We start from the raw sequence: 23,559 nt of genomic DNA, 5'->3' as shown, positions 1-23,559 counted from the left end.
GTTTCTCTTTTATATCTTGCCTCTTCACATTTTATATTTCCTAAAAATTCTGTAAGCATCATACCTTCCTATTGGACATGATTCTGAAGAAATCTTGTCCCAGACGGCCATAAATTTTCAGGGAGCACTACCTAGAGAATTCAGTCATGCATTTGCTACTATTGAAATATTCAAGATGCTTATTGTATAAGAATAACACAATACTAACTTTAGGATTACTCAAAAAGGCAGGTTTATTCTCAACAAATAGTACTAATCAAAAGCTCTGGACTCTGACTCTAGTATTCATCCTAGTGTGCTGTGCTCTAGCCCTTATTCTGTATCAATCACAAAGGTTTTACCAACTCTAGTAGGTCTTTTGTCTACACAGCAAACGACTTCTCCTGTAGTTCTGTTGCAAATAAACATAGAACATATAAATGCAAAAAAACACTTTAATCTGATTCATCTGAAAGGTTTTAAAATTTGGCCTCAATTTAAAGAGCTATTATTTTATTCAGACAATAGCAGAGAATATTTCCGGTCATATGATGATAATACACACATTGTTGATGTTGATAAAAATTATATGATATAACTAGGAATGTTATTTAGGAAAAATTCTTCAATATTCTGAACCTCACTTGTGTTACATATAAAATGGTGATATGAAAATTCATAAGAATAACTAATAGTTCCACCAAATACAGACATGTACTCCTATCCCAGTGTGGACAATCTTTGTGCATACAATTTTATTTATATTTATTTTTATTTTTATTTTTTGAGACAGAGTCTCACTCTGACATCCAAGCTGGAGTGCTTTGATGTATTCCTGGCTCACTGCAACCTCCACCTCCTGGGTTCAAGCAGTTATCCTGCTTCAGCCTCCCAAGGAGCTGGGATTACTGGCACCCATACCCATGCCTGGCTAATTTTTGTATTTGTATAGAGATGAGGTTTCACCATGTTGGCCAGGCTGGACTCAAACTCCTGACCTCAGGTGCTGGGATTACAGGCATGAGCCACCACACCCAGCTGGAATTTTATATTTAAGCTACCTCTTGATTATAAGTATAAATAGTGCTGCAGTATCAATATAGTATTGGAAGTTCTAGACAGAGCAATCAGGCAAGAAAAAGAAATAAAGCATATTCAAATAAGAAAGGAGGAAACTGTCTCTATTTGCAGATGACATGATCGTATATCTAGAAGACCTCATCATCTCAGCCCAAAATCTTCTCAAACTGAAAAGCGACTTCAGCAAAGTCTCAGGATACAAAATCAATGTGCAGAAATCATAAGCATTCCTATATACAAATAACAGACAAACAGAGATCCAAATCAAGAGCGAACTCCCATTCACAATTGCTGCAAAGAGAATAAAATACCTAGGAATACAACTAACAAAGGATATAAAGGACCTCTTCAAGGAGAATTGCAAACCACTGCTCAATGAAATAAGAGAGGACACAAACAGATGAAAAAACATTCCATGCTCATGGTTAGGAAGAATTAATATCATGAAAATGGCCATACTAGCAAAAGTAATATAGATTCAACACTATCCCCACCAAGCTACCAATCACCTTCTTCACAGAACTGAAAAAAAAAAAAAAAAACACTTTAAGCTTCATATGGAATCACAAGAGAGCCCACATAGCCAAGACAATCCTAAGCAAAAAGAACAAAGCCGGAGGCATCACACTGCCAGAATTCAAACTATACTACAAGGCCACAGTAATCCCACAGTAATCAAAACAGCATGGTACTGGTACCAAAACAGAGACATAGACCAATGGAACAGAACAGAGGTCCCAGAAGCAACACCACACATCTACAACCATCTGATCTTTGACAAACCTGACAAAAATAAGCAATGGGGAAAGGACTCCATGTTTAATAAATGGTGTTGGAAAAACTGGCTAGCAATGTGCAGAAAACAGAAACTGGACCCCTACCTGTCACATTACACTAAAATTAACTCCAGATGGATGAAAGATTTAAACATAAAACCTAACACCATCAAAACACTAGGAGAAAACATAGGCAAAACCATCAAGGACATAGGCATAGACAAGGACTTCATGGGTAAAACACCAAAAGCAATGGCAATAAAAGCCAAGATAGACAAATGGGATCTAATTAAAATTCAGAGCTTCTGTACAGCAAAATAAATCATCATTAGAGTGAACTGGCAACCAACAGAATGGGAAAAAATTTTTGTCATCTACCCATCTGACAAAGGGCTAATATCCAGAATCTGTATACAAAGAACTAAAACAGAGATACAAGAAAAAACAACCCCATTCAAAAGTGGGCAAAGGATATGAACAGACACTTTTCAAAAGAAGACATATATGAGGCCAAGAAACATATGAAAAAATGCTAATCATCACTGGTCATTAGAGAAATGCAAATCAAAACCACATTGAGATACCATCTCACGCCAGTTAGAATGGTAATCATTAAAAAATCAGGAGACAACAAATGCTGGAGAGGATGTGGAGAAATAGGAACACTCTTACACAGTTGGTGGGAGTGTAAATTAGTTCAACCATTGTGGAATACACTGTGGCAATTTCTCAAGAATCTAGAAAGAGAAATTCCATTTGACCCAGCAATCCCATTACTGGGTATATACACAAAGAACTATAAATCACTCTACTGTAAAGATAACATGCACACGTATGTTCATTGCAGCCCTGTGTACAATAGCAAAGACCTGGAACCAACCCAAATGCCCATCAATAATAGACTGGACAAAGAAAATGTGGTACATATACACCATGGAATACTATACAGCCATAAAAAACGATGAGTTCGTGTCCTTTGTAGGGACTTGGATGAATCTGGAAACCGTCATTCTCAGCAAACTGACACAAGAACAGAAAGCCAACCACTGCATGTTCTTACTTATAGGTAAGTGTTGAACAATGAGAACATGTGGACTCAGGGAGGGGAGCATCACACACTGGGGGCAGTTGGAGGGGTAGGGGAGAGACAGCAGGGAGTGGGAAGGGTGGGGGGGAATAACATGGGGAGAAATGACAGATATAGTATGCACTTGAAGTAAAATTTAAAAAATGTGATCATCTCAATAGATACAGAAAAGGCCTTTGATAAAATCTAATATCCCTTCATGTACAAAACCCCTCAACAGTCAAGGCATCAAGGAAACATACCTCAAAATAATAAGAGTTCTCTATGACAAACTCACAGCCAACATCATACTTGACAAGCAAAAGATGAAACCAATCTCCTTGAGAACTGGAACTAAACAAGAATGTCCTCTCTCACCACTCCTGTTCAACATAATACTAAAAGTTCTAGGCATAGCAATCGTTCAAGAGCAAGAAATAAAGGGTATCCAAAGAGAGAAGAAGTCATATTGTAACTTACAGGTGCTTAGAACATTTTTACCCAAACCTCAGCATCAGACAATATACCCATGTAATAAATGTGCACATGTACCATTTCATCTAAAATAAAAGTTGAAATTATTTAAAAAAATAAGTTTAATTTAGTGATGGCTTTACACACTGGAAGTTGGAGTCTCTTCTAATACAAAGTTATTCATCTTCAGTGTTGCATAAATTTTTATATTTGCATCTCATAATATTTAAATATTTTTGTATACAAAGATTGTAGTTTTCTTGAGAAAGAATCTTATTCTAATTTTAGCTGATTTTTGGCAGCTTAGGTATAACTTTGATTATTATAAAAATATCCAGGGCCGGGCACAGTGGCTCACGCCTGTAATCCAGCACTATGGGAGGCCGAGGTGGGTGGATCACGAAGTCAAGAGATCGAGACCATCCTGGTCAACATGGTGAAACCCCATCTCTGCTAAAAATACAAAAAATTAGTTGGGCATGGTGGCACATGCCTGTAATCCCAGCTACTCAGGAGGCTGAGGCAGGAGAATTGCTTGAACCCAGGAGGTAGAGGTTGCGGTGAGCCGAGATCCCACCATTGCACTCCAGCCTGGGTAACAAGAGCAAAATTCCGTCTCAAAAAAAGAAAGTCCAGAAAAACCACATTCTCACAAATTATAAATTGGCAACTTTTATATTTATAAAACCCTTGGGATTTCTAGAGATTTCTTGGGATTTCAAGAGCTGCTGCAGGTCTGAAAACATGAATGGGCAAAATATTGCAGACTTAAAAATTTTACCAGAAAACCATGGATACTAATATATAATTTTCTACAAAAAATATTTTTAATCTGATAACTGGGACTTTTTCAAAAATTCATGAAACCTATATTATTAGTAGAAGAGTATATAATATTTAGACTTAAGTTTCTTATTCACACCATGTAATGTAATTTTCATTTTTGTTTTAAAACGCATAGAAAAATATTCAGTCATTTTACTATTGAAGAAATCCCTATATAATGAAATACATTTAATAATATATAATTTGCAAATCAGAAAGGTACTACAGAGCATCTCAGGTCTGGCATCTTTTTCAGCGTTTTTAGAATTAGAGACTCAAGGTAACAGTAAAGTGATCTTCAAAATAACACCATATAACATTATGGACTTGGTAGGAATTATTCAGCTCTGTGTGAACTCTTTTAGATTACTAAAGTCCTAAAGACCAATAAGATCTAATTTGCAATCATACTTTAAATCTAAAAAAGTTTAATGTCTACTCCAAATTTTCACATTAATGAATTTTAATCCATCAAGCCCATGATGTAATCTGGAATTATTTACTTAATAAATATCTTGCACAACACAGTTATAAATTTCTATAATTTATTTAACAAAAAACTAGTTTTTTGTATGTATTCTCTCACTTAATTTTTATAGCAATTCTATGATGCATAAATGACTATTATCCCCATCTTACCAATGAGGAAAGGAAAGTCTAAGTGAGTTAAACTACTTCTCTTGGTTATAGTTTGTAATGGTAAGAATGGAACAAGGATTAACTGCAGAGATGTATTCCCAATCATTATATTGTATCGTGTTAAATAGTTGAAGCTATAATATGCTGCTGATCTAATTTAAAATTAATACTGACTCTATTACAAGTTTATTAATTATAAATAAATTATATGCAAAGTTACTTAAGAAATTTTCATATTAGAGAAAGAAGATGGTGTATTATTTATGGTTAAAAAAGTGTTATGCAATAGTGGAATATCTGAGATAAAAAATGAAATAAATCTAAAGAAGCTGAATTTTAAAAAATAAAACAAATTCAAACCATATAAAGTGAACACCTATTTTTCCCTCTTAGTCAGTCCTATTAAATATATTATTTCATCAGTTTAGAAGTTATAAAAAGTTATTGCTGGCAGTTACCCACTATTTGTGTTCACTCATATGACTTTTGATTCTCTGGAATGTTAATAAATGACATAATTCACTATTTTAATCAGAAATCTATGAACATTTATACTGTTAGTCATAACTGTTTCAGGTTTGGTTTTATCTTTTATAGTTAAAATTGTATTTCAAAGTTTTAACTTCGATATGACAAAATATTGAATTAAAAGACTTCTATAATAAATTAATGAAAATAATAAGTTGCATATATTTTTAAAATGTTAATTAGATCCAGATAAAAATAAAATTTTTGTTCAATTGTTTTTGAAACTGCTCTAGTGCCAAAGTATATACAACCACTAGAGATTAGAAACATTGGGATCATTCATTCAGTTATCAAGTATTTATTGAAGGCCCTTTAAGGCCAAGTAGTATAACTGCTATACATGCTTCTGGCAATTCACACACATACAAAGACAAATTCTACATTTCACAGAGCTTACAATCAGTAAGGACACAATGATCAGCAATTTCAAGGTAGAGTTATTAGTGCTATTCAAGTGAAATATATAGACAGATCACAATAACATAGATTATGGAGTTCAGAAAAAGTTTTCACATTAAAGAATTACCCGTAGAAATTCTAAGATAAGCAGATTCTGGGTAAAAGTATGATTTGCAAGGAGCCATATGTATATGTGTTCTTGTTTTCTTGTTTGTTTGTTTGTTTGTTTGTTTGTTTTGAAAAACTAAAAGTAATTAATATGGCTAAAGAACTGGCAGTGAAAACACATAAATCTGGAGAGGCAAATTACTTTAGACCCCACTCTTAATATTGATTATGAGGAGTTTGTCATTTGGGCATTGAGGTGCAATTGAAAGTTATTAAGTAAACCTCATAATCAGATTTGCCTTTTAGAAAGTTGATTATTACTTTAGAGAGGGAGGAATAAGATGTTAGAGAATAAATGCAGACGTATAGATTCTGATGAATTTATTCATGTTGGAGATGAAAGAACATTCATGTAGAATAAAGGTATTAAGAAGAAGAGAAGGTGGATTTGAGAGGTATTTCAGAAACAAAATTGGTGCAACACAGTGACTGATTGAATATGATACGTGGTGATTATTAGGGGAAGAAAATCAGCTTTGGGAAGCAGCATACAGAGTTTAATGTTGAGTTTGAGGTGTCTTGGTGGCATTAAAGTTTTATGGCAGTCAGATTATATAGTCAGAAGCCCAGAAGAGAGATTCTGGATGGCAATATTTGGCATGTAGTAAGTAGGTCATCCATATAGGCTTGTTGACAGAGTTAAATAAATAAATTAAAAAGCAATGATGTAATAATAAGCAGTAATATTAATAGAGCACTTTGCATATGCCAGGCACAATTCTAAGTTCAGAATATACGAAGTATTTTTTTAGTAAACACTGATAAAACCCTTTGATACAGACACTGCACACATTTTACATACAAGGAAACTGAGACACAAATGAGTAAAAGATATAGAGATACAGATACAGAGATAAATGCAGATAGATATAGACATAAATTCAATATTCATTGAGAGTGATTGAGATCATGCATGGAGAGTGTACAAAATAATAGTTCTTGACTAGGAGCCGTGGGCTCATCCCTGTAATCCCAACAGTTTGGGAGGCTGAGGTGGAAGGATCGCTTAAGCCCAGGATTTAGAGACAAGCCTGGGCAACATAGGAGACCCTCATCTCTATGAAAACTTTTGAAAAAAAAAATAGCTGGGCATTGTGGCATGCAGTCGAACTACTTGGAAGTAGTCCCAACTACTTGGGATGCTGAGGCAGGAGGATTACTTAAGCTGGATGTCAAGGTTGCAGTGAGCCATGGTCGTGTCACTGCATTCCAGCCTGGGTGACAGAGTGAGACCCTATCTCAAAAATAATGATAATAATATCTCAAGTGGAAGAGACATGACACTCCTCTTCGTACCTAAGAAATAATTTGGATTGTCTGATTTGACCTGGGACTATAGTCCATATATACTGGAATGGCTTCCCAGAAGTTACTGATCTCTCTCTCACACACAAATACACACACACACACACAGACACACACACACACACAGACACACACCCCTTGAGCACTAATAATATATGGTGTTAGAAGAAAGCTAAGGATGGAACACAGGAAAACATTGTCATAACGAGAAAGGGTCTGGAAAAGAAAAACGAAGTGAGAGTTGATGGGGGCAGGGGAGGGGACTGCTGTGGTGAAATCAGGAAAGATAAAAGCCACTGAAGTCAAATAAAGAATAAGTGGTTATCAACCCTATGTGCAGAAAGTGAATTAACTCAACTCCCGATAAAATAACATTTGGTTAAACCTTTTTAAAAACTGCCAGAATAAAAAATCAATAGACATTCAACTGCTGTCACTTCAGTTGATTTCCAAAAAGCTGCACCCAAGTCACCAAGTCACCACCTATCACCCTGCATTTTCTTCACCAGCCAATCAACTCCACCAACACACATACTCCACCGCCAGAATTAGTCTTCTTCTAGAATTATTTTAAACTGCCACTAACAGGTTCCTGCTCTTTATTTGTACTTCAGACACTGCTAAAACTGTCTCTCTTCTTTGCTTTCCTGTACACCACCAAAGAACCCTCTTGTGGGGAACGCTCCCCTGTGAGGCCCCTCAAAAATGGGCTTCACAATATGGGGAGCTCGAGCCCAGACACAGTATCTCCAGTTGAGGGAGTCGAGCTATCGGAAAGCAGGAACAGAGAGAGACTTAAGTTAAAGTTAAACTTGTGGGCAATCGCCAGATGGCCATGCAGTCATGAGACGCATTGTGTACGATAATTGAGTTTTCTACTAAGACATGTTTTACTACTTTGCTGATTTTCTTTAGAAGTTAAATGACTTACCCCTGGATGAGATAGTGCGACCACCTGTTCTGGTTAATTAAATTGACTAACCCCCTAAGAATGTAATGGCTAACTTCTTGTTAAGATGAAGAGTCACTTGCTTAGTTTGATTGTCTAGCTGGCTCTTCCATTGTATAACATAATGAGACCCACCTGCTCGGTCCCATTGTATATCTGATCTTTCCGTTTTGCCCCTTTGATGATGTTGTAACTTGTTTTTCTTTCTTTATCTCATGAAACTATGCAAGCAAGTACCCAAAAAATGTATAAAAGCTAACACTGAGACAATAAAGTTGTTGGTGAAGCATAGTCTTCTCAACCCTCCAGACCTCGTCTTTCTGTCATTCTTTGTCTTCCATGCACCCCCCTATCCAGGTTGGAACCCTCTTACTGGACAAGAGTTCCTGGCAGACGTGCTCCCGATACCCTCTTGCTAGTGGTATCCACATCTAGGTAAGAGAATTCACCTTGATTTTCATAAACTTTTAATTATTTGTGATGACTGGCTTTTGGGTGGTCTGTTTTACCTAAATATATGGTAGAAAGGTGAGAGAGTGACATATTTAGGAGCCAGTAAATGGTACCATAACAAGAATACATCAGGGTGCTCAAGCAGATTATACTGAAAATCACTCATTGACTTTGGCAATAAAGACATGTTTGGTGATCTTAAACATAAAATAATTTAGTATACATAAACATATATTCTAAATACTGTTAGAGTCAAAATTTTATACAGTATCTTATTTTCTCTCACATTATTAATAATAGAAAGTTCTAGTAAACATATTCAGGTTAATGATTCCCATACATGATCTACAACAGTGTCTGGCACAGATTAGGTACTCAATAAATGTTTACCTACATAAGTTTACCAAAATTTATATAAACAGATTAAGATGAGAATATATCTACTACTATACTATAAATAAATTAAGATAAAATATATCATTACTATACCAAACTGAATAGGTTGATTCAATTTGTTTTATTTCACCACTATCAGTCTGCCAGAAATATCTTACTCTGTAAGCAAAGAATTTTATCATGTTGTCAGCATACCTAAGAAATACTTCTCACTATAAAATAATAGATATGGTGTTTCTTATTCCTATCATATTTTGTGAGAAGGGAAAGAGAAGGATTTGGGTAAAGTCGATAATTCATCATGTAAACTAAAAATTACACACTAGTTTCTGAAAGCATAGGTATATTTGCCCCAGTTACTATAACGGTAATAACAGGACCAACTTCCCAGAGAGAGGTGTCTGAAAAAATACTTTAAAATTTGTCTAATCTCCTTCCATATCCATACCTTGGACTTTTTTAGCTATGGCATTTTGGAGATTTCTAGGTAATGACATATCTCTATGGAGATAGCAAACAGTGCTAGTTGATGGAGTGCTATATTGGTAATCCACCCTATAGCAAAATTTCCTCTACTGAGGATTGGGAGTTAAGGACGACAACCTAATAATTTCAAAGCCAGTAATGTAGCAAGGATGTTTTACATCACAGACATACAATCACATGTACACATATGCAATCATCAAAATTAAAACTAAAAATGTCACTGTGTTGATATATCTTTCACTTGGCTAAAAGGTTTTATATTTATTCCACCTTGCCTCCAGTCACATTACCTGATGCCGTAGAAAAATTGCCATGTTAAGTACCACTAAGAGCTAAGGAGTAGCATCTAAATTTTAGTCCAGATTTAATATATAGTAATATTTGTCTTACTAAAACTTCCATGCTTAATTTCTTCCCTTTAGAAAATCCATTGATATTCTGAATACCTACTACATTGACATTCTCAACTGAAGGAAATTTAATTGTTTTTTATTATTAGACTTTGTCTTTAACCCAAGGGAAAAATTGGAAAGGAAACCAATAAAACCATATGAACTTCAAGTGCATGATGAGACATTAAAGTTATAGTTAAATCACACACTTTGGCATTCATATACAATTTTTATTACTTATATATAGAGACACCTTAACAATATATAGGAGCCTGGATATCTGACCATCTATTCTAGTAAGGAATTCAGTACAAGGCAAAACCAGACAAAATGTATCCACCTCATAATCAAGACCCTGAGGACACCATGACAGCCATCCTCCAAGTTATTTTGCATTTACACAGTCTTTTGAGCACTTCAGAAGGATGCTTGCTCACATAGATTGCTGCTTCTTCCAATTATTTTATCCCCTACCCTGAGAGAAGATTTGTTCAAAAGAATAGCACAGCTAAATAGTGCTACTGATTGTTCTGCTCTTAAGCAAATTCAAGTGTAATTGTCTTTATACCCAAAAGACTGGGGTGAAGAGTAGTGGTAGGCACGGCCAATCTGAAGCAAACGTATGAAGCAAATAAAGTTTGTTTTTACCCAACCACTTCCCTCTAGTAATTTTCTTATGCTATTTGTCATCCCTGATCATTAAACTACGCTAGCTTTTCTTTGAAATGTTCCAGCTTACTTTTACCCATAGAAACTACCTTTTCAGCTACTTGGTAATCCAATGCCCCATTCTCATGCAGAGGATGTCTGATTTCCCCTGAGCATCAACACCATTTGCTTCTAAACTTTCTGAAACAAGTTGTTTTCCCCAATTTTCTTTTCAACTCTGTACTCTTAATGTATTTACCTAATAAAATTGAGTACTAATATTAGGCCTTCTAAAGACATGCTGTCCAAAGCAGTAGTCCTAATGTACTGATTTTAGCTTTTACAGCAATGTGATGTAAGAGATATTTGGAGGTAGGTAGGCACTTCAGAACCTCTCAGAACTCATAATGTAGGCATTCATTCATGATGAAGGTATGTAAAGTACCTTGGGATTAAGTGTCAAGTTCATTCATGGAAACTTGTAGAACTCACTTCTTTTTTTTTTTGTTTTGTTTTTTTTTTTTTTTGTTTTTTTTTTGTTTTGTTTTGTTTTGTTTTAGAACTCACTTCTTCTTTTTTTGTTTGTTTTTTTTTTTGTTTGTTTGTTTTTAGAACTCACTTCTTAGGACAGTTGAGATGCTAATACAGGATTTCTTTTGAGCTGTAATCTAATGCATTCATTAATAAAAGCACTAAATTGAAAGTCCTGGTTGGAACCTGGGTTCCATCATAGGGGACATTCCATGCAAATGAGCGAGGAAATTCTGGGGCTTTATTTACAAGCAAAATTGGATGAAGAGACACTGGAGGGTGGAAACTCAGTCCCCAAAGAAAACATGGAGCAGGCAGGTAGCTGAGGGGCAGAACTGGGGTATGCAGGGTAGCACCCTGAGTGACCTCCATTGTAACAGTAGCAGCAGGAGTACAAACACAGTTCTGGCCAAGGAGGTGGCTCGAGCTGTTGGTAAAATTGCCCAACAGCTCTTTCTACATAGTATGTGAGTTGACAAAACAAAGGACAGCCTTCCCATTACAGTCTCCTTCAAGCTCTTTTCCCTTGCTACTCAGAGCCGATTTGTATGGAAACATGCCTTGCATTTGTACCTGGAGGAACTGGAGACAGTGGGTTTGACCTTTAGCAGTGGTCATCTACCTGGGGTCCATAGTGACTGTCATAGTGGTTGGGGTTTCCTTATGTGTGTTGGGGATTACAGAAATTGGAGATTCAAATGCACACCAAAGGCTTGGTTTATTACTGGGATTGTTTTGCTTTTGGCAATACCTTTGGCAATATCTATATCACTGTGGGTGATATTACCACAGTTAGTGCATTATATGTAATCTAAATTACAAAACCCAATAATAAGGATTCTTTGGATGGTACTCATACACAGTTCAGATAATTGGATACTCCAGCATTGCAATATATGTGCATACCTGCAGAGAATTCTGTAACTCTTATGTCATTTACTATTTTATGAGATTCCTTACCAATTATCTAACTACCCAACTACCCATTATCCTTATCTGGTACTAATTATTGAAGCTGAAGATCAGCAGAAACATTTTCTTCCTTTACGTTGCTATCCATGATAGACTATGGTAGAAGTATTGCTCTTTAGGCAAACTAGGTATATTGTAGTATAAAGTTGTCAGACCATTCACCACATCATTGTTTTAATGTGTGAGCTGCTTGCTATATATGATTGGCTTTTCATATGCTTGGACTTATTTGGTTATAGTAAACAACATGTCACACTTGCTTGCCATGTATTGTCTCCTGCTATTTTATAAAAAACTAAAGAAAGAACTGAGCCCAAACCAACATGTTGGCAAATTTCTTTGTGTAAAGCTGTTTTTGTTTGTTTGTTTGTTTGTTTGTTTCTTTTTGGTAAGTAGCGGTTATTTCTTTGATGGTAAAAGTTGGCATTATTTATGAAAAGCATGTATAGGAATGGCAAACAGTAGAAGCTGCGGCTCCAGTACTCCAAAACTTTATATCTGCATCGAGAGTTTGCTTGTTGCTATTGCTCACCACTACACTTTCTCATAAAGCGTATCTCCAAGAAGCAGAGCACAGCTCATTCTTTGATTCCTTTCTTGCCATGTGGAATGTTTCAGATATTAGTATTTTTGAATAAGTAAGGCACATTGGAAGGACAGTCAGGAGACATCATAGGAAAAAATTTTTTCCTGAGGATCACTATCAAAATGAACATACAAGCTTATTATCATCATCATGGAGCTGCAATTTCCACTGACTCATTCATGTCACTTTAACCCATGGGTCACTATAAAGATTTCAACACACTGAGACTCCCCAGACTATAGCTATTATGCCTAAAGTATCTGAGTAAATACTTAATAATACTGTAGGAAAGAAAAAAATTCAGTTAAATCTGTGGATTTCTGAACAGTGTGGAAATCAAAACGAGCAACTACTGTGTTGTATCATTACCTGGTATTCCATGGCTCAGGATTTCATGCTTAGGAAAAACCATAAATATATCATTACCTGGTATTCCATGGCTCAGGATTTCATGCTTAGGAAAAACCATAAATAATAGGAAATTTCAACACAAAAATAGCTGAAAGCCAGGTGCAACTCATGGATATATACATACACACACACACACACACACACACACACACACATATGGAGAGAGAGAGAGAGAGAGAGAGAGAGAGTAAATCCTGTGTGTGTATGTGTGTGTATTTATATATTTTGTACCTCAAAAGTAAGCTGTCTAAATTTCCTAGGTCTAGGCTTGATTTCTTAACATTGGAGTGTCACATAATCAAATAATAGAAAAGGACACAATTAAATTTTCCTGATGTTAAATTGCTTTATCAAGAGGATGGAAATGAAAAAATCAGTACTTCCTACTACTGCTGCATGAATATAATGCTCTGGAATTAACATAAAGCATAATGCAGAAATATAAATTAGTGGAACTCAATGATAATCATGTGCCTTATAAGATTACCTAATAATTATTTCTCTATTCCTCAACTCAGTGTCTTTCAGTAAAGGAAAATTCAACCGTAAAAACCATTAAATTATATATCCATTTTGAAATCCACAGACCATTGAACTTGATATCCCCTTTGTCAGTATTAGTGAACATATAACTAAAGATATGATCACTAAAGACAATAACTAATATTATTGAGCCTTGATTCTTGACATATATTACTTCATTTAATCTTCACAAACACCATATAGAGTAGGTTTTATTATTTTCTAGATTAAAATGATAAATGAATAGAGGTTCTGAAAGGTTAGATAATTTTCTCAATATTACACAACTGGAAGACAGTGGAATGTGGGTTGAACTTAAATCCATATAACTCCACAGTTTTTATGTATAGCCCTTACACTACAGTTTACATCCTTGTAATTAGTATGAATTCATTAAGTACCTACACCTCAAAAACACATATCATATGGTTTTAAGTAAAATTTCAATGCTGCAAAAGAAATTACTCTCGAAGACAAATCCTCTCAGCAAGGCAGTTTACTTCTATAGAAGGGTGCAGTGCACAGATGGAGCAATGGCAGCCGTATGCTTGGACAAGGGGGAAGGGGGACTTGTCTCTACTGCTGTGTTGTTCCCTTGTTGGTTAGGGTTAAGACTGCACAAGCTAGACTAATCCCAACTGGCTATTTTAAAGGGAGAGGGGTTCAAGCTGGAGTGGCAGGGTGGGTGTTTTGGTGGGAAGGACAGTTATAGGCATGTCAGAGTAGGTAGCCAGAGGTAACCTAGGTCAAAGAAGGTGACTGGAGGAGGTGACAGGGAGGAGTCAGGATGGAGCGGGGGTGGGGGGGCGTGGGAGGGGGTGGGGAGGGGAGCCAGGGGAACAGATGTGAGCTACTGATTAGAACTTGTGGAGAAGGTTGTTTACTGGAATTACAGGGAAATTAAACTTTAAAATAGAGTATTAAAGAATAAGAGAGCTGAACATACTGACATACTGATTCTTTGAAGATAAACTTGGGGTTCACTATAACAATATAAACAAGCTTATTATCAAGACATGTAACTATGTAAAAAAGATAAACACATTTATATCTGGACTTCCGCAACACATTTGACTTTTTTTGTGATAGTTGTATAAACAACAATAAGAAAATTTTTATTTCCAAAACAATGAAAGTGGTGAATTTGTAATTATTGAAATATCTCACCTAGAATATTTGAAGTAGTGTGTCCTTGATTCTTTTCTCATGAACATTTTTATCAGAGATTTTTATGGAAAGTATAAACTGGATATCATAAGCCAATGTCACACAGACTGAATGGAACCTTCATATACTGTTTCTTTAGCTTCCTCAATATTTTCAAATATTTTGAAATCAGTTCCTAAAGGCAAAACATATCGTTATTTTGAACCCATTTTCCATGGCTGAGGAATTAATTACTTTAAGGCACTAATCACTCTCCACCATAAACGATGAAAATATATTTTACTCAACTTTCAGTGAAGGTGCAGAATTCAAAACCACAATGTGATACCATTTAAGGCCAGCCAGAATGGTGATTGTCAAGGTATTTTAAAGATGAGATTAACATTTAAATCAAAAGACTTTGAGTGAAGCAGATTGCCTTCAATAATGTAAATAGACTTCATCAAATCAGTTAAAAACCTTAAGAAAAAGACTGAACTCCTTAAAAGAAGATGAAATCTTACAACAGACTATCTTCAGACTCAAACTACAGAATCAATTCTTTCCTGTGTTTTCAGCCTACTGCCATATCCCGCAGATTTGGACTTGCCAGACTTCACAATTGTATGAACCAATTTCTTAAAAATCTCTCTCTTTCTCTCTTTATCTCTCTGTGTCTCTCCAGGTACACAAATGTACATCTTAATGATCCCGTTTCTTTGGAGAACCTTATAAAATCAGCTTGTTAATTTGTTCAGAAAATGACAGTGGTTAGCTACTTTTCTCAGCACCATTTATTGAATAGTGAGTTCTTTCCCCGTTGCTGATGTTTGTTGACTTTGTCAAAGATCTATTGACTATAGATGTGCAGCTTTATTTGGGGGCTTTCTATTCTGTTCCACTGGTCTATGTGCCTATTTTGTGGCATATGCGTTGGTTTAGTTACTATAACCTTGTTGTATAGTTTGAAGTCAGGTGATGTCATTTCTCCAGCTTCATTCTTTTTGCTTACAATTGGTTAGGCTATTTGGATTCTTTTTTGGTTCCATGTGAGTTATAAAATAGTTTTTTCTAATTCTGTGAAAAATAGTATTGCAAAAGAATGAAACTGGACTTCTACCTTTTATTATATATAAAATTAACTCAAGATGAATTAAAGACTTAAATATAAGACATCAGAATATAAAACTCTAAAACGAAACAGAGAACATGCTCTTCCAGATACTGGCATAGACAAAGAATTTATGACTAACACCTCAAAAGCAATTGCAACCAAAACAAACATTGACAAGTGGGACCTAACTAGACTAAAGAGCTGCTGCACAGCAAAAGAAACTATCAACAGAGTAAACAGACAACCTACAGGATGGGAGAAAATATTCACAAACTATGCATCCAACAAAGGACTGATTTCCACAATTTATAAGGAACTTATAAAGAAAAAACAAATAGTCCCATTAAAAAGTGGACAATGGACACAATACTTCTCAGAAGAAGACATAAGCAACCAATAAACATATGAAAAAATACTTAACGTGGCTAACCATCAGAGAAATTCAAATCAATACCAAAATCAGATACCATCGCATATCAGTCAGAATGGCTATCATTAAAAAGTCAAAAAAATAACAGATGTTGGTGAGGTCGTAAAGGGAATGCTTATACACTGTTGGTGGGAATGTAAATTAGTTCATCCCCTATGGAAAGCTGTTTGGAGATTTCTCAAAGAACTAAAAATAGAAATACCATTGAACTCAGCAATACAATGACTGAGCATATGCCCAAAGGAAAATAAATTTTTCTATGAAAAAGACACAGGCACTTGTATGTTTACCACAACACTATTCATAATAAAGAAGACATAAAATCAACCACCTAGGTGCCCATCAGTGATAAACTGGATAACGAAAATGTGGTACATATACACCATGAAATAATACACAGCCATAAAAAAAAAAAAAAAAAAAAAAAAAAAAGAACAAAATCATGTCCTTTGCCGCAGCAGGAATGCAGCTGGAGGCCATTATTCTAAGCAAATTAATACAAAAACAGAGAAACAAATATTGTACATTTTCACTTATAACTGGGAGATAAACTCCTGGTTCACATAGACATAAGGATGGGAACAATAGACTCTGGGGATTCCAAAAGGAGGAAGGAGAGCAAGAGCTGGAAAACTTCTAATGGGTATTGTGTTCACTATCTGGGTGACTAGATGAAGAGTAGCCCAAACCAGACCATCACACAACAGACCCTTGTAACAAACCTGGACATGTAACCTCTGATTCTAAAATTAAAATTAAAATTAAAAAAATTTAAATGACAGTAATTTCCCATTAAAAATACCACTAGTACTTTTATTAATATTTCTTTAATTCCTTTTAATACATATTTAAGGCTCATAACATAATGTTTTGATTTGCAAGTGCATAGTGAAATGATTAGTACAATCAAAATAACATGCCCATTGCCTTCCATAGTTAATTTTTGTGGTAAGACCACCTAAAATCTAATCTCTTATCAAACTTTCAATATAGAATTCAGTATTATTAGCCTCCTCTTGTACATTACATTTTAATTTTATCCAACTGTGATCAGAAATGATGCTTCATAAAATCTTTTAAAATTTATTAAAACTTGTTCTGTGCTATAACACAGTCTTTTTTGGAGAATGTTCCATGCGTTTTGGAGAAGACTGTTTTTTGCTGTTTTGGGGTAGATTGTTCTAAATATTTCTGCTAGGTTAGGTCTAGGAGGTTTATAGTATGGTTCAAGTCCTCTATTTCCTTATTAATCTTTTATCTCATTGTGTACCCATTATTGAAAATGCGATATTGGTCTGTGAGTAATATTTTAGAACTATTTATATCTCTATTCTATTCTGCCAATGTTTGCTTCACATAGTTTTGGAAATCTATTGTTAGGTGTATATATGTTTACAATTGTAATATCTTTTTTATGGATTTAACTTTTATTAATATAGAATCTCCTTTTTGCTTGTAATATTTTTCACTTAAAATTTCTTTTATTTACTATTGCCATGAATATCTGTTTCCACCTTTTTTTTTTTTTTTACTTTCTACCTCTTTTTTTCTTTTTTTCTTTGAGATGGAATCTCATTCTGTCACCCAGGCTGGAGTGCAGTGGCTCAATCTTGGCTCATTGCAACCTCCGCCTTCCAGGTTTAAGTGATTCTCCTGCCTCAGCCTCCCAAGTAGCTGGGACTACAGGCATGCACCACCATGCCTTGCTAATTTTTGTGTTTTTAGTAGAAATGGGGTTTCACCATGCTGGCCAGGGTGGTCTGGAATTTCTGACCTCATCATGAACCTGCTCGTCCTCCCAAAGTCCTGGGATTAAAGGTGTGAGCCACCATGCTGGGCCTTTTCCTTTATTACTAATGAGACAAAGTGTTCTTGTAAACAAAATGCAGACTAATCATGTCTTTAAAATTACTTTTGCTAATTTATTTTATTTGGACAATATAATCTATTTTATTTAACTACTTTCGGATAAAGAACTACTTACTTCTGCTACTTTGCTATTTGTTTTTCTGTAAATTTTATATGTTCATCTTCCTCAATACTTCCATTACTGCTTTTTTAAGTAATTGGTTGATATTTTCTATTGTAACACTTCGAGTCTCTTTTTTTCCCTTTTCTGTATACTTTTTTTTTACTTTCTTAATGATTAGCTTAATAATTACAATTAACATATTAAACTTATAACTACCTAGTTTCAATAATACCAATTTTGTATACAAATACTCTGCTCCTATGCAGATATAATTCTGCTTCTTTATATTATCACAGACAAATTATGTCTTTATACATTATGTACCTATTAACAGAGGAGTTAGTTGAAATTTTGGGTGTGTATATTAATAAATTTTATCATACTTTATACATTATGTACCTATTAACCTTTATACATTATGTGTCTATTATTATTAAATAAAATAGATTATGCTGTCCAATTTTTAAAAATTGGCAAAATTAATATAAAACATGATTAATTTGTATTCTATTTACAAGAACACCTTGTCTCATTGTTAATAAAGAAAAAGGCCAGGCATGGTGCCTAATGTCTGTAATCCCAGCACTTTGGAAGGCCAGCATGAGTGGATCATAGATTTATGTTATTGTTTCATGCATCTGACTATTAACATAGATTTATGTTATTGCTTCATGCATTTAACTTTTAAGTAATATAGGGAAAAAGAGGATTTACAAACTAAAAGTACAATCGTACTAGCTTTTATATTGTCTTACATATTTACCTTTACTCTTTTTTAAAAATTTTATGACAAAAACAGGCAATAGGGAAAAGATTCCCTATTTAATAAATTTAGTATTTATTACATATTAAATTTAATATTATTTAATAAATGGTATTGAGAAAACTGGCTAGTCATATGCAGAAAGCTGAAATTGGATCCCTTCCTTGCACCTGATACAAAAATTAACACCAGATGGATTAAAGATTTAAACATAAGACCTAACACTAGAAGAAAACCTAGGTGATACCATTCAGGACATAGGCATAGGCAAGGACCTCATGACTAAAACACCAAAAGCAATGGCAACGAAAGCCAAAATTGACAAATAGGATCTAATTTAACTTCAGAACTTCTGCACAGCAAAAGAAACTATCATTAGAGTGAACTGGCAACCAACAGAACGTGAAATAATTTTTGCAATCTACCCATCTGACAAGGGCTAATAAGCAGAATCTACAAAGAACTTAAACAGATTTACAAGAAAAAAACAACCCCATCAAAAAGTGGGGAAGGATATGAGCAGATACTTTGCAAAAGAAGACATTTATGCAGCCAAACAAACATGAAAAAAAGCTCATCATCACTGATCATTAGAGAAATGCAAATCAAAATTATATTGAGATACCATTTCACTCCAGTTAGAATGGTGATCATTAAAAAAATCTGGAGACAACAGATGCTGGAGAGGATGTGGAGAAATAGGAACACTTTTATACTGTTGGGGGGAGTGTAAATTGGTTCAATCTTTGTGGAATATAGTGTGGCAATTCCATTTGACCCAGCAATCGCATTATTGGTTATATACCCAAAGGATTTTAAAACATTCAATTATGAAGACACATGTACATGTATGTTTATTGTGGCACTGTTGACTTGGAACCAACCCAATTGCCCATCAAAAGGAAAATGTGGCACATATACACCATGGAATGCTATGCAGCCATAAAATGGATGAGTTCATGTCCTTTGGAGAGACATAGATGAAGCCAGAAACCATAATTCTCAGCAAACTGACACAAGGACAGAAAACTAAACATCACATGTTCTCATTTATAAATGGGTGTTGAACAATAAAAACAGATGGACACATAGTGGGAAACATCACACACTGGGGTGTTTTGGGGGTTTAGAGGGCTAGGGGAGGGATAGTAGGGGGTGGGGGGATTGGAGAAATATCTAATGTAGATGTTGGGAGGATGGATATAGCAAACCACCAAGGCACGTGTATACCTATGTAACAAACCTGCATGTTCTGCACATGAACCCCAGAACTTAAGGTATAATAATAAAAAAATAAATTAATACTTTTTTCTTTATGTGGGAAACCAAAAACATTTTTACTACATAGCCTCGAGTTACTGTCTAGTTTTATTTCTTTTCTATCTTTAGCATTTCTTGTAGGCAGAACTAACAGTTTCAAACTCTCTTTTGTTTATCTAGGAACGTCTTAGTTTCTCCTTTAGTCTTGAAGTATAGTTTTCCCAGATAATGAATTATTGAAGGACATTTTTGTCTTCCTTTCAACATTTGAAATATGTCATCCTACTATTTCCTATTCTTCATGGTTTCTGATGAGAAATCAAATGTTGATTTCATTGAGGACTCAGTGTACATAATGAGTCACTTTTCTCTTGCTGCTTTCAAGGTTCTCTTTCAGTTTTTGTTTAAATGCAATATGGCTATAATGTGGATCTTTGTTAGGTTATTCTGCAGGGACTCGGCTGAAATTTTGGGTGTGTAGATTAACATATATATATATATTTTTTTTTAATTGCAAAGATTTTAGCCATCAATTATTTTAACATTCTTTATTTTGAAACAGATATTTTATTTTTAAAATTTTGGTGAAATCCATTATACCTATGTTCCTTTTTTGTTGCTTGTGCTTTAGGTGTCATATTCAATAAATTATTGCCATTTCAAAGGTCATTATAGATTCTGTATGTTAGACATTTGTCAGATGCATAGTTAGCAAATATCTTCCCCCATTCTGTATGTTGTCTGTTTACTCTGTTGATAGCTTATATTGCTGTGCGGAACCTCTTAAGTTTAATTAGGTCTCATTTGTCAAATTTTGTTTCTGTTGCAATTATTTTTGAAGTTTCGTCATGAAGTTTCTGTCTTGGCTGATGTTCAGAATGGTATTTCCTACATTTTCTCCTAGGGTCTTCATAGTTTTACGTTGTACATTTAAGTCTTTAATCCATCTTGAGTCAACTTTTGCAACTGGTGAAAGATAGGAGTCTAGTTTCAATCTTCTGCATATGGCTAGCCAGTTAAGCCAGCAGTATTCATTGAATAGGGAGTCCACTTCCCATTGCTAGTTTTTGTCATCTTTTTTTGTAGACCAGATGTTTCTAGCTTTTTTCCTAGATATTTTATTCTTTTAGTGGCTATTGTGAATAAGATTGCATTTAAGAATTGACTCTCGGCTTGGATGTGGTTGGTATATAGAAATGCTACTGATTTTTGTAAATTCATTTTGTGTCCTGAAACTTTGCTGAAGTTGTTTATTAGAGCTAGGAGCCTTTGAGCAGAGAGTATAGGGTTTTCTAGGTATAGTATTATATTGCCTGTGAAGAAAGAGAGTATGACTTCCTCTCTTCCTATTTTGCTGCCTTTTATTTCTTTTTCTTGCCTGATTGCTCTGGCTTAGACTTCTAGTACTATGTTGAGTAGTAGTGGTGAAAGTGGGCACCCTTGTCTTGTTCCAGTTCTCAAGGATAATGCTTTCATCATCTGCCCATTCAGTATGATGTGGGTTGTGCGTCTGTCATAGAGGGCTCTTATTATTCTGAAGTATGTATCTTCCATGCTTAGTTTGTTGAGGATTTCTAACATGATGGGATGTTGAATTTTATGGAAAACCTTTTCTGCAACTATTGAGGTAATCATGTGATTTTTATTTTTAGTTCTGTTTTTTTGATGGATCACATTTACTCATTTGAGTATGTTGAACCAACTTTGCATCCCAGAAATAAAGTCAACTTCATCATGGTGGATAAGCTTTTGATGTGCTGTTGGATTCGGTTTGCCTGTATTTTGTTGAGGATTTTTGCATCCATGTTTATCAAGGATATGGGCTTGAAATTTTCTTTTTTGTTGTGTCTTTACCAGGTCTTGGTATTCGGATGATGCTGGACTCATAAAATGAGTTATGGAGGAGTCCTTCCTGCTTAACTTTTTGGATAGTTTCAGTGGAATTGGTACCAGTTCTTCTTTATATATCTGGTAGAATTTGGCTGTGAATCTTTGTAGATCAGGACTTTTTCTGGTTGGTAAATTTTTTATTCCTGATTCAACTTCAAAACTTATTTTTGATCTGTTCAGGTATTCAGTTTCTTTGTGGTTCAATCTTAGTATGTTCTGTGCTTCTACAAAGCATTCATTTATTCTAGATTTTCTAGTTTGTGTGCATAAAGGTGCTCATAGTAGTTTCCAGGGTTTTGTTATGTAGTATATCATTGGCATTTCTGACTATTTGGATTTTATCTCTTATTTTCTATATTGGTTTAGTGAATGGTTTATCAAAGTTATTCTTTCAGAAAACAAACTTTTGGTTTCACTTTATGTATATGATTTTTCTCATGCCCATTTCATTCAATTCAGCTCTGATATTGGTCATTTGTTTTCTTCTTCTATCTTAGGGGTTCATTTTCTCTTCTTGTGTTTTAAGTTCTTCTAGGTAAAGGACATGAACAAACACTTCTCAAAAGAAGAGATGCACACAGCCAATGAGTGTATCAAAAAATGTTCAGCATCACCAATTAGGGAAATTCAAATTAAAACCACAATGAGATGTCATTGTCTCTGGAGGCCATAGTCCTAAATAAATCAACACAGGAACAGAAAACCAAATACTGCATATTCTCACTTATTAGTAAGGGCTAAACATTGAGTATATATGAATGCAAAGAAGGGAACAATAGACACTGGGACTTGTTTGAGGCAGGGGGTAGAAGGAGGGTAACAATTGAAAAATTACCGATTGGATATTATACTGATTACCTGATTGACAAAATTATCTGCATACTAAACTGCTGCAAATGGCTATTTACTCATGTAACAAACTTGCATATATATCCCTTGAACCTAAAATAAAAGTTGGAAAAAAACTAAATAAAAGTTTATGAAAATTTATTAAGATTTTATACTTTTTGATCTTAAATTTTGGATTTTCCTGCATTTTAAATTAATTTTTGTATATGGCTTAAGGTAAGGGTTTGTCTTTATTGAAACCCAGTATGGTTAAAAAAAAAAAGTGATTATAACTTTGTGGTCTTAAGACCTGCAGCATCAGCATTACCTTGAAACTTGTTAGAGATGCAAGTTCTTAGTCTCTACACCTGATAAATTAGACGCTTTGAGTGTGGGTTCCAGAAATCTGTGCTTTAATAAACTCTCTAGATTCTTATGCATGAAAAAGCTGGCTGGAAGTGGTGGCTCATGCCTATAATTCCAGCACTTTGGGAGGCCAAGTTGGGCAAATCACAAGGTCAGTCGTTTGCGACCAGACTGCCCAGCATGGTGAACCCCATCTCCACTAAAA

At 34.8% G+C, this 23,559-nt stretch overlaps 1 pseudogene; it reads left to right on the top strand.

Moving 5' to 3' along the window:
* Nucleotides 1-11,650: 11,650 nt before the first annotated feature.
* On the top strand, nucleotides 11,651-13,127 carry LOC101042737 (transmembrane protein 184C pseudogene; annotated as a pseudogene).
* The last annotated feature ends 10,432 nt before the right edge of the window (nucleotides 13,128-23,559 follow it).

This window comes from Saimiri boliviensis, chromosome X (genome assembly GCF_048565385.1).
Source record: "Saimiri boliviensis isolate mSaiBol1 chromosome X, mSaiBol1.pri, whole genome shotgun sequence".
In the NCBI taxonomy this organism is placed as follows: domain Eukaryota; kingdom Metazoa; phylum Chordata; class Mammalia; order Primates; family Cebidae; genus Saimiri; species Saimiri boliviensis.
Note: the sequence above shows the minus strand (reverse complement) of the source record. Positions and strands in the feature narration are given on the sequence as shown.